We start from the raw sequence: 11,086 nt of genomic DNA, 5'->3' as shown, positions 1-11,086 counted from the left end.
CCGGGCTCCTGCCCGGCCGTCTCGCACAGCCGCAAGGCTTGAAGCCAGCGCGGGAGGCCGGTGCTCGGAGATTGCGCCTCCGGAGTGCGGGCTTAGTTGGTGGGGGGGGGCGCAGCCTCGGTGGGGGCCAACCGCGGGAGTTCGGGGGTGGGGATCAGGGGGCTCGGGAGTTTGGGGGGACGGGGATCAGGGGGCTCGGGGACTCTCCCCCTTCCCCTCCCCTACCCCCCTCCCTCCCCCCTCCTCTCTCCTCCTCCCTCCTCCCCCCTCCTCCCCTCCCTACCCCCTCCTCTCTCCTCCTCCCTCCCCTCCTCCCCTCCTCCCCTCCCTCCCCTCCCCCCCTCCCCCTCCCTCCCCCCGCCCCTCCCTCCCCTCCCCCACCCCTCCCTCCCCTCCCCCCACCCTCCCCTCCCCCGCCCTCCCCCCGCTCTCCCCTCCCCTCCCCCCTCCCTCCCCTCCCTCCCCCTCCCCCCTCCCCCTCCCTCTCCCCCCCTTCCCCCCTTCCCCCCCTCCCCTCCCCCCCTCCCCCCTCCCCCCTCCCCTCCCCTCCCCCTCCCCTCCCCCTCCCCTCCCCTCCCTCTCTTCCCCCCAGTCACTCTCTCTCTTCCCCCCAGTCGCTCTCTCTCTTCCCCCCAGTCGCTCTCTCTCTCTCTTCCAACAACAACATGCCCTCGAAAAAGCCTCGGCACCGCCGGGCACTTCAGCTAGTAGATGTATAAAACAAGTGACTGATGCCCTGTTTGCTCACACCAGCAATTCCATCTCCTTCCGCAGAAGAGCGACAGCAACATAAGAGGGTTCTTCAACTTTACAAAGAGGCAGGCTTCCCAAAGGATTTTAGATTGCACCTATTGTCCTCCCTCACATAAGCCTCCACCTAGAGGATTAGGAAAGGGTTCACTCTCTGAACATCCAACCCAGTTGCAACCATCAGCACAAGTCAATGCTCACTTCCCAGGCATGTGTTACAGATTCTTCACTTGAAGGGAGTCCCACCAATAATTGACCCAGAAAAGCAAGTCTCAGGGTGGCTCCTGGCTGAGCAAGGTTGCCCGCTACAGCCATGGCTCTGCAGCATCACAGGACCTCAGCTGAACAAAATGTATGATGAGGTTCCGACCCCCGTTCAAGTAACGAGCACCTCATTGCAGTGCTTCAGGAGCTTGGATAGACCTGATCTTAAAGGGGTTGGCTTGAGTAAACAGGGCATCAGTCACATGTTTTATACATCTAATTACAGCTGCTTGGTTTATATTGCAGACCGTGCCTATATAGTCAGTGGTAGCACATGCCTTGTCAATGATCAGGGATTTCTACCCTATAGTGCCATAAAACGGGTGAACGGGAGCCTGTTAAGTGGTTCATATCAAAACCAAAGAAAGGGTTAATGGTAAAGAAAGAAACAACTTAAAACAAGAGTCAAGGCACCTGTGTATCATTTTGTTAATAATAAGTTAGCACAATAGACGCGCTTCACTGCTGTAGTTTCCCGTCCAACCAGATGGATTGTATTGGTCTTAAAAGGGCACATACTGACATGAATCTTGTCATTCACGTGGAAATGACTTATGAAATGATACTGGGTGGCCTGCTGGTGGCGCTGTCCAGGGAGAGTATAAATACTTGGGCACGGGCCCAGCTTGCTCAGGACATTCTTTAACAGGAACTAGTGAGGGACACAACTAGATCTCCATATTGAAAAACAGTTGATTAAAGCCTTGTTTAATACTCAGACCAAGTGCCGAGTAGTTTTCTTACGTCACACACCAGTTGGACTGCAGCAGCAGTGTAATACATTGTACATTGTACAACGCACCTGCGGATCCTCTAACCTAGTGCAAACAGGGCTATGGGAGGTTGCTGGCTTTAATTAAAACGGATCAAGTGATGCTGACTGAGTATCACTTTCTTTCTTTAATATTGCTGTTTGCAGAAAGAATTCCAGGTTGGGCTGGAGGCCAAGAACCAAACCTATCCCTGCACAGGATATTAGTCACTTGTCACTCTCGATAAATAAGTTGTGCGAGGTTGCCTTGGTTTGGAAATTCCCAGTTGGGTGCTGCAACTTGTTGTAACCGGTTACTCGCTGCAGTGGTCAAGGTCACGCCAATTATATTTCACTTCCTTTCAATTTAAAATCCTATTTATTTTTCTTTCGGTATCAATGCTTTAACGATATACAATGGATTTGAGTGTTTGAAATCAGAAACTCATAGCAAGCTGGGTGCCTTTCAACATTCCAATGATATCAATCTCACCCTGATACTAACATGTTGATGACCTCCGCTAAGCAATACATTGACTTCAATGGTTGGAAGATCACGGCAGATACATGGTTAGAACAGCATCGATCAAAGCTTCAACGCACCGAGGAGAAGCTATTATAATCAATAAGGTAATGATGAAGTTAGGGAAGGGTATGTAAGCGGTTTTTGATCCGAGCCCAATTGCTAGACAGATGGTTCGAATCGCCCCCCACCTTACGAAAGTTCTATACCCGGGAATTATTATTCAGAGTGTAAATTAAATAAGTCACGGACAGGAATTCTTCGGTGAAAAATCACACTTAGATTTACTTGGTCTAACATACACTGGCTAAAACATGCACTACTGAACGAAATCACTGTCTCTGTGGAGAATAAAATCCAGGTTACAAACAACATACATACAGCACACAACTGGGGACTATAACTAGCAGTAATTCCCTTGCTGCCGTGGTGGACTCTAATTCCACCCCTACCAACGAATTACCCAGTCACATAAACCCCTTCGCCTGGCTGAACCAAACGAAGCTCCCACTCTCGGAATAGCCCAAAAACTTCACTTCTGAGAGCCCTTACAGCTCACCCAGCTCGCCTGGGATATCGGGTTACCGGCTTGGGACACTCGAGACTGTGCTTACCCCCACACGCGGTCAGTTTCGATCGCTCCGCTCGACGGCTTCTCTGGTACTTCTTGTTCGGTCGATCTTGTTGGAGCGGGAGCGAGAGAGAGAGAGAATGGTGGGAAAGGATCTATCTTTATAGGAGTCTGGTTACCCCTATCTTTTCCCACCAATCTTTAAAATCCTTTTGTTTCTAAGCACTCCGGTGCTTAATCAGTGATGGGCCATCATCAGACCCATGAGTATCCCGTGATTGGATTAATGGCCCTAAGTCTAGGACATATCTTTTGGTCTTTGTGTTGGGAAAAACTGGCTCCTCTTCGGCTGGCTGAGGCCAGTGGGTTCATTGTTCTGCTTCTCTTCTGAGATGGAGGTGAGAAGTTCTTTTGCATATTAGAGTGGCCTTTTAATCAAGTTCAATAGCCCCCTTCCTTTTTCCAGGACTGTCGGGCGAACCCATACATTCTGGATGACTGACAGTTCTTTTGTCACAGCCAACTGCCATGCGTTCTCTGGAGTTTTAACAAACCAGCCCCCCATGCATCTGCACAGGGCGATCCCACCACAGGGAAAATGCCCTCAGAAAAATCCCATAAAGTCCACCAAAATATTCTCGACTGAGTCCATTCTTCAAACAGAGACTTTGCGATCTCTTCAGGTGCTCTAATCAATATGATAATAGCAAAGGTGGTGAGGCTATTATGATCAATATGGCTATAACCCTTGTTGTGATGATCTCCAACAATGAATTGGATGTTGGGTACAAGTAACCGGAGGGTGAAGCAGGTGTAAGATTTTGCAGTTGGACAGCAGATGAAATACACGGGACTGTATGAATCTCATTCAACAGGTTATCAAGGCTGCCATTCCTACCTCTCACCAGGTGATGTAGAATTAGGCAGCACACCAGATATTAAGAAGAACGGATAGGGTATATTCCATCGCAGTGCCCCAAGAGGGAGGCGTGGCGCTTCCAGTAGCGCCCCGCTTCCCTTTTGGGGCGAGCCCACTCAATTTCTGTTGCAGGGGTGCTAATTTTTCTGGGGCGTTAAAAGTAGCACCCCGGCGAAGTTAGCGCCCCCACTCAATTTTTAGCCCCTTGAGTCATAATGGCACAGAAAGAGGCTACTCAGCCCATCGAGTCCGTGCCGATTCTCTGTAGAGCAATCCAGTCAGTCCCATTCCCCCGCTCTATCCCCGGAGCCCTGCAAGTTTATTTCCCTCAAGTGCCTATCCAGTCTCCCCTTGAAAACATTGAGTGTCTCCGCTTCCGCCATTTCCGTCGGCAACGAGTTCCAGGTCCTCACCACTTGCTGCATAAAAAAGTTTTTCCTCACATCCTCCCTGAATCTCTTGCCGAAAACCTTAAATCTGTGTCCCCTAGTCCTTGTAACATTAACTAGTGGAAACAGCCTTTCCCCGTCTAGCCTATCCAAACTCGTCATAATCTTGTACACCTCGATCAAATCACCCCTCAACCTCCTTTGCTCCAATGAAAACAAATCCAGCTTCTCCAACCTGTCCTTGTAGCTAAGATCCCCCATCCCCGGAACCATTCTGGTAAATCTCCTCTGCACCCTCTCAAGGGCCTTCACATCCTTCCTAAAGTGTGGTGACCAGAACTGGACACAATACTCCAGTTGTGGCCTAACCAGTGCTTTATAAAGGTTCAGCATAACTTCTCTACTTTTGTACTCAATACTTCTATTTATGAAGCCCAAGATTCCATATGCTTTGCTAACCACTTTCTCAATATGTCCTGCCACCTTCAGGGACCTATGCACATTAACTCCCAAGTCCCTCTGTCCCTGCACGCTCTTTAAAACTATTGCCTCTATCTGTTCCTTCTGCCAAAATGCATCACCTCACACTTCTCTGTATTAAATTCCATCTGCCACCTGTCTGCCCATTCTGCTAGCCTTTCTATGTCCTGTAGCCACACCCCCAAATTTGGTGTCATCGGCAAATTTAGAAATTCTACTCTGTATTCCAATATCCAGGTCATTTATATATATCAAAAAAAGCAGTGGCCCCAGCACTGACCCTTGGAGAACACCACTGTCTACCATCCTCCAGTCTGAAAAATAGCCATTTACCACAACTCGCTGTTTTCTGTCCTTAAGCCAATTCCTTATCCAAGCTGCCACTGACCGCTACTTTAAAAAGCCAAGCCCTGAAGATTACCTCAAGGTGAAGGCAGCGTGAATACTGCCTGTGAAGGGGGCATAGACTTGCATGATCTACTACCGCTGGTCTCTAACCACCTAGACATTAATGGAACAGAATCCCTTGCAGTTTAGAACATACATAAGACATAGGAGCAGGAGTAGGTCACTTGGCCCCTCGAGCCTGCTCCGCCATTCAATAAGATCATGGCTGATCTGATCTTGGCCTCAACTCCCCTTCCCTGCCTGCTCCCCATAACCCTTGACTCCCTTATCGTTCAAAAATCTGTCTATCTCCACCTTAAATATATTCAATGACCCAGCCTCCACAGCTCTCTGGGGAAGAGAATTCCACAGATTCACCACCCTCAGAGAGAAGAAATTCCTCCTCATTTCCGATTTAAACAGGTGTCCCCTTATTCTGAAATTATGCCACCTAGTTCTAGATTCCCCCATGAGGGGAAACATCCTCTCTGCATCTACCCTGTCAAGCCCCTTCAGAACCTTATATGTTTCAATAAGATCCCCTCTCATTCTTCTAAACTCCAATGAGTATAGGCCCAATCTGCTCAACCTTTCTTCATAAGACAACCCCTTCATCTCCGGAATCAACCTCGTGAACCTTCTCTGAACTGCCTCCAATGCAAGTATATCCTTCCTTAAATAAGGAGACCAAAACTGTACGCAGCACTCCAGGTATGGTCTCACCAATGCCCTGTAACAGGACTTCCCTACTTTTATACTCCATTCCCTTTGCAATAAAGGCCAGGTCCTAGAGCATCATAGACGGAAAATGCATAACACTCCAGCAACTGCCCAACTACTTTCCATATATAAAGGTGTGCCCATATTCGAGTCCTGCACTCAGAATTGCTGCCATGCCCATGAAATGTGGCAAGCGACAAACAGCAAGCATGCTGGTAAAACAGACTCACATAAGGCGGTCTACTGGATTCGACACATATCTTCCTCTTTCTAACATATGTCCCTTTTCCATCTACTTACAGGCGAAGACTGGCAGCAGTGGCTGCAGTAACTTAAAGGAGTAGGCCAGCCATTGTCTGTCAGCAACAGTTTCCATCAAAATAAGGTCTCAGGACAATGATTATTCAGGGCACCAAGCTCCCATATTGCCCAGGCTCTGCAGTTAGGGTGTTCTTGTTGGGAATCCAGCAAAGGAGAATCCTACTTTTGGCAGCGAGGAAAGGAGGCCCATGATGGGCATGATGCAGGCTCGGCTGAAGGAATAGGTCCTGACAGTGAGTGGCACCTTCAGTAACAGATACTCACCAGGCTAGGAAGATAAGAGGAGATAGTCAGAACTTGACCCAATGCAATGTTACCTTGCCTCCCTGTCTTGAACAGCATGTGCCACTTCCCTGAAATATCCAGAAGGCAGCATGAAACCCTTCACTTCCCGCTCCTGCTCCTTCACTCACAGCCTATGTGAAGACAAGGATTCCAATACCCGGTGAGATACATTTGCTTCTTTTCTGTTCTTACCCAGACCAATTCTGCTTTCTCGCACCTGGGTTGCATTCCATATGATGGCATGCATACAATTATAATGGAATTAATATATAATATAAAATTATGAGGGGCCTCGATAGAGTGGAATGGAAGGACCTATTTCCCTTAGCAGAGAGGTCAATAACCAGGGGTCAAAGATTTAAAGTAATTGGTTGAAGGATTAGAGGGGATTTGAGGGGAAATGTTTTCACCCAGAGGGTGGTGGGGGTCCTGGAACTCACTGCCTGAAAGGGTGGTAGAGGCAGAGACCCTCATCACATTAAAAAAGTACTTGGATGTGCACTTGTAGTGCCGTAACCTACAGGGCTACGGACCAAGAGCTGGAAAGTGGGATTAGGCTGGATAGCTCTTTGTCGGCCGGCATGGACACGATGGGCTGAATGGCCTCCTTATGTGCTGTAACTTTCTATGGTTCTATGCAGAGTATCCTCACACTCTTGACTTTCTTCTTTAGAGGAAAATATCCCTCAAAAAAGCAGAACAAAATGTTGCTACCCCCACCCACCCCACACCCCCCCCCCAGTCCCAGTGTCCCAAGGCTCCTGCTGAAAAGCAACAGCCACCTCAGAACCTCCTGCCGCAGAGGAAGCACCAAGGGAGGGAGGAGCCTGGCATTGGTAGGGGCACACAACTGCCAACACTAAAGGCAGACACAGCGGTAAAACAACAGTAAGAAGGGACACGGATTTATTTTCCTTGAAAGGTTTATTTATCACTGACTGGATATGTGTGGAATGATGCCTTGTGGAGAAGAGATATGGGCACTGATCTTAGTCAGGTGAAGGTGTCCCTTGTGTAACAGCTGCTTTCTGAACCATGCCTTCAGGATCCCTGTGGTCTGTTCCAATACAATGTGACGTAATAAAACTCACGACGCACTTGGTTCGAGTATAAAGCAAGGCTTTAATCAACTTGTTTCAGAACATGGAGGTCTAGTTGTATTTCACTAGTTCCTTGTCTTACAAAATGTCCCTGACCAGCTGGGGCCGGCGCCCGAGTATTTATACTCCTTGGACGGCGCCACCAGCTGGCCGTCCAACGTTATTTCATGAGTAGTTTCTTGATGAATGATGAGATTTATAACATTCTTCCTGCCTAAAAGATTTGGAAGTCTGATGACTTCCTCATAGCTAATTCCAGAGAACATGCCTGGTCATAGGCAGCCTGTAACTTGAGGGTTTTATTCTCCAACAGATGCTGACGTATGAAGGGAGATGCAATCCCATTAATAAAGGAATCGCGAATTAACTCCTCCTGGTACTGCTCAGCTGTAACAGCTTTAAGATTACAATCCTTGCTGAGCCTGCGAAGTTTCTGAAGGAATTCGTCCAGTGATTCCCCGGGTTGTTGTCGAGTTGTGGCCAGTAGATGCCGAGCAAAAATTTCATTCGGGGTCTTGACATATAGTTGCTGTAGTACTTGGATAGCGGCGTCATAGTCTACACAGTCTTCGATATAATCAAACAAATGAGGGGATACATAATTAGCAAGCATTCGTAACTTGTTAGGAACATTCTCACCACACTCCTCAAGGAAGTTGCTGAAGGTACGATACCAGTGTTTCCATACCTTAGCGGCTGTAAGTGAATTCGGGTCCAGGTCGAGACAGGCAGGTCTGAGTAGTTTCTCCATGATGGATCGATTACTTGTCTGAGTTCCCAAAGCATGGAGTTGATATCAAGTTGATTAAATTGATGTAATAAAACTCACTACACACTCGGTTTGAGTATAAAGCAAGGCTTTAATCAACTTGTTTCAGAACATGGAGGTCTAGTTGTACTTCACTAGTTCCTTGTCTTACAAAATGTCCCTGGCAAGCTGGGCCCACGCCCGAGTATTTATACTCCTTGGACGGCGCCACCAGCTGGCCATCCAGCATTATTTCACGAGTAGTTTCTTGATGAATGATGAGATTTATAACACAATGTAGGTGGCATTGCACCCAAATCAGGGGTGGGGAAAAGTTACACTGGTGGTTTTTTAAGAGTGGGAATTTGGTGATAGGCTTCCCTGATTTATTTTCCGCCTTTTGCAGCCCTGGGACTCCTTAGAGCAGGCAATGACTGGGAAGATAATCCAGCCCCCACTTTCTCTACCTCTGCTCATAACTAAAGCCTTTCATCTCTGGTAGCATTCTAGTAAATCACTGCTGTAGCCCCTCCATGGGCTTAACATCGTTCCTGAGGTAGGGATCCCAAATCTGGACACAATGGGGCTGATCCTCCTCAGGCCTGTTGTCACAACATACCCTGAGCTTTGGAGCCTCCACCTGCACTAATTGTCACCTCAGTCTGCAGATGAGGATCTGCGGAGTCAGCAGGTGCGCACAGAGCACCTCTCCTGCACTCCCGCCATCAATTCAGTGGTCCTCTTATTCTTCCCTGTAACTCAGGAATGGGGAAGCCCCATTGATGGAAGTGCAGTGGGACAAACATAATGGAACAATCGACATAAAGGCTCACGTGAGCCTAAAAATCAGGGAAACAAAAGCAAACAGGCCCGAGGGGCTGAATGGCTTTCCCCTCCTCATCCTATGAATGAGCTCGGAGCTGCTCCTGCTCCACTGCCGTGAATTCTGGCAGGCGTTTTCCATCGAACCTCTGCCAAATGTTACAGCAGCGGTGTGGGAGAAGCTCGGGTGAAATTTCTAACGGTGGATAGTCCAAGACAGCACCGTGAGGCCAAGAGGCTGTTTCACCGTGAGAATCTGGTTCCAGTTAGTGGCTGGAACTCCGGTTAGGTTTTGTTGACCAAGAAAAGAAATGCCTAGAGATGCTAAACCCTTGTCTTGTATGTCTTGTACCATTAGTTATGGGCAGACTGACCTAATCTTATCCAGATTGACTTGCCAATATTATTTGAAGCCAAACAATGTGAAAGAAGTGGACAAAGGGATTGGAAACAAACTAAGTTTGAAGAAGACAGCATATGGGGCTTATAGGTATGATAGGTGTCAGCCATTGCTCAGTGATTAGGACTTTTCAACAACAACAACAACAACTTGTATTTATATAGCACCATTAACGTAGTAAAGCATCTCAAGGTGCTTCACAGGATCGTTATAAAACAAAATTTGACACCGAGCCACATAAAGAGATATTAGGGTCGATGACCAAAAGCTTGGTCAAAGAGGTAAGTTTTATGGAGAGTCTTAAAAGAGGAGAGAGAGGTAGAGAGGCCGAGAGATTTAGGGAGGGAATTCCAGAGCTTAGGGCCTCGGCAGCTGAAGGTACAGTCACCAATAGTGGAGCGATTAAAATCGGGGATGCTCAAGAAGTCAGAATTAGAGGAGCGCAGATATCTCGGAAGGTTGTGGGGCTGGAGGAGTTTACAAAGATAGGGAGGGACGAGGCCAGGGAGGGATTTGAAAACAAAGATGAGGATTTTAAAATCGAGGCGTTGCTTAACCAGGAGCCAATGTAGGTCAGCGAGCACAGGGGTGATGGGTGAATGGGACTTGGTGTGAGTTAGGACATGGGCAGCAGAGTTTTGGATGACCTGAAGTTTACAGAGGGTAGAACGTGGGAGGCCAGCCTGGAGAGCGTTAGAATAGTCAGGTCTAGAGGTAACAAAGGCATGGATGAGGGTTTCTGCAGCAGATGAGCTGAGGCAGGGGTGGAGTCGAGTGATGTTCCGAAGTTGGAAATAGGCAGTCTTAATGATGGCGCAGTTATGTGGTCGGAAGCTCATTTTCTGGTCAAATATGACACCAAGGTTGTGAACAATCTGGTTCAGCCTCAGACAGTTGCCAGGGAGAGGGATGGAGTCAGTGGCTAGGGAACGGAGTTTGTGGCGGGGACCAAAGACAATGGCTTTGGTCTTCCCAATATTTAGTTGGAGGCATTTCTGTTCATCCAGTGCTGAATGTTGGACAAGCAGCCTGACCATTTAGAGACAGTGGAGGGGTCGAGAGAAGTGGTGGTGAGGTAGAGCTGGGTGTCGTCAGCGTACATATGGAAACTGACGCTGTGTTTTCGGATGATGTCACCAAGGGGCAACATATAGATGAGAAATAGGAGGGGGCCAAGGATAGATCCTCAGGGGACACCAGAGGTAACGATGCGGGAGCGGGAGGAGAAGCCATTACAGAAGGCTGTGGGTACGCGTTCCACTCGAGAGACTTGAGCACAAATCTAGGCTGACACTCCAGTGCAGTACTGAGGGAGTGCTGCACTGTCGGAGGTGCCGTCTTTCAGCTAAGACTTTAAACCGAGGCCCTGCCTGCTCTCTCAGGTGGATGTAAAAGATCCCAAGGCACTATTTTTTGAAGAGCAGGGGAATTATCCCTGGTGTCCAGGCCAATATTTATCCCTCAATCAACATCCTAAAAAAACGGATTATCTGGTCATGATCACATTGCTGTTTGTGGGAGCTTGCTATGCACAAATTGGCTGCTGCGTTTCCGACATTAGAACAGTGGCTACACTCCAAAAAGTACTTCATTGGCTGTAAAGCGCTTTGGGATGTCCTGAAGTTGTGAAAGGTGCTGTAGAAATGCCAGTCTTTC

Source organism: Somniosus microcephalus, chromosome 29 (assembly GCF_052327205.1).
Source record: "Somniosus microcephalus isolate GS21.2 chromosome 29, FLI_Smic_1.0, whole genome shotgun sequence".
NCBI classification, from domain to species: Eukaryota; Metazoa; Chordata; class Chondrichthyes; order Squaliformes; family Somniosidae; genus Somniosus; species Somniosus microcephalus.
Note: the sequence above shows the minus strand (reverse complement) of the source record.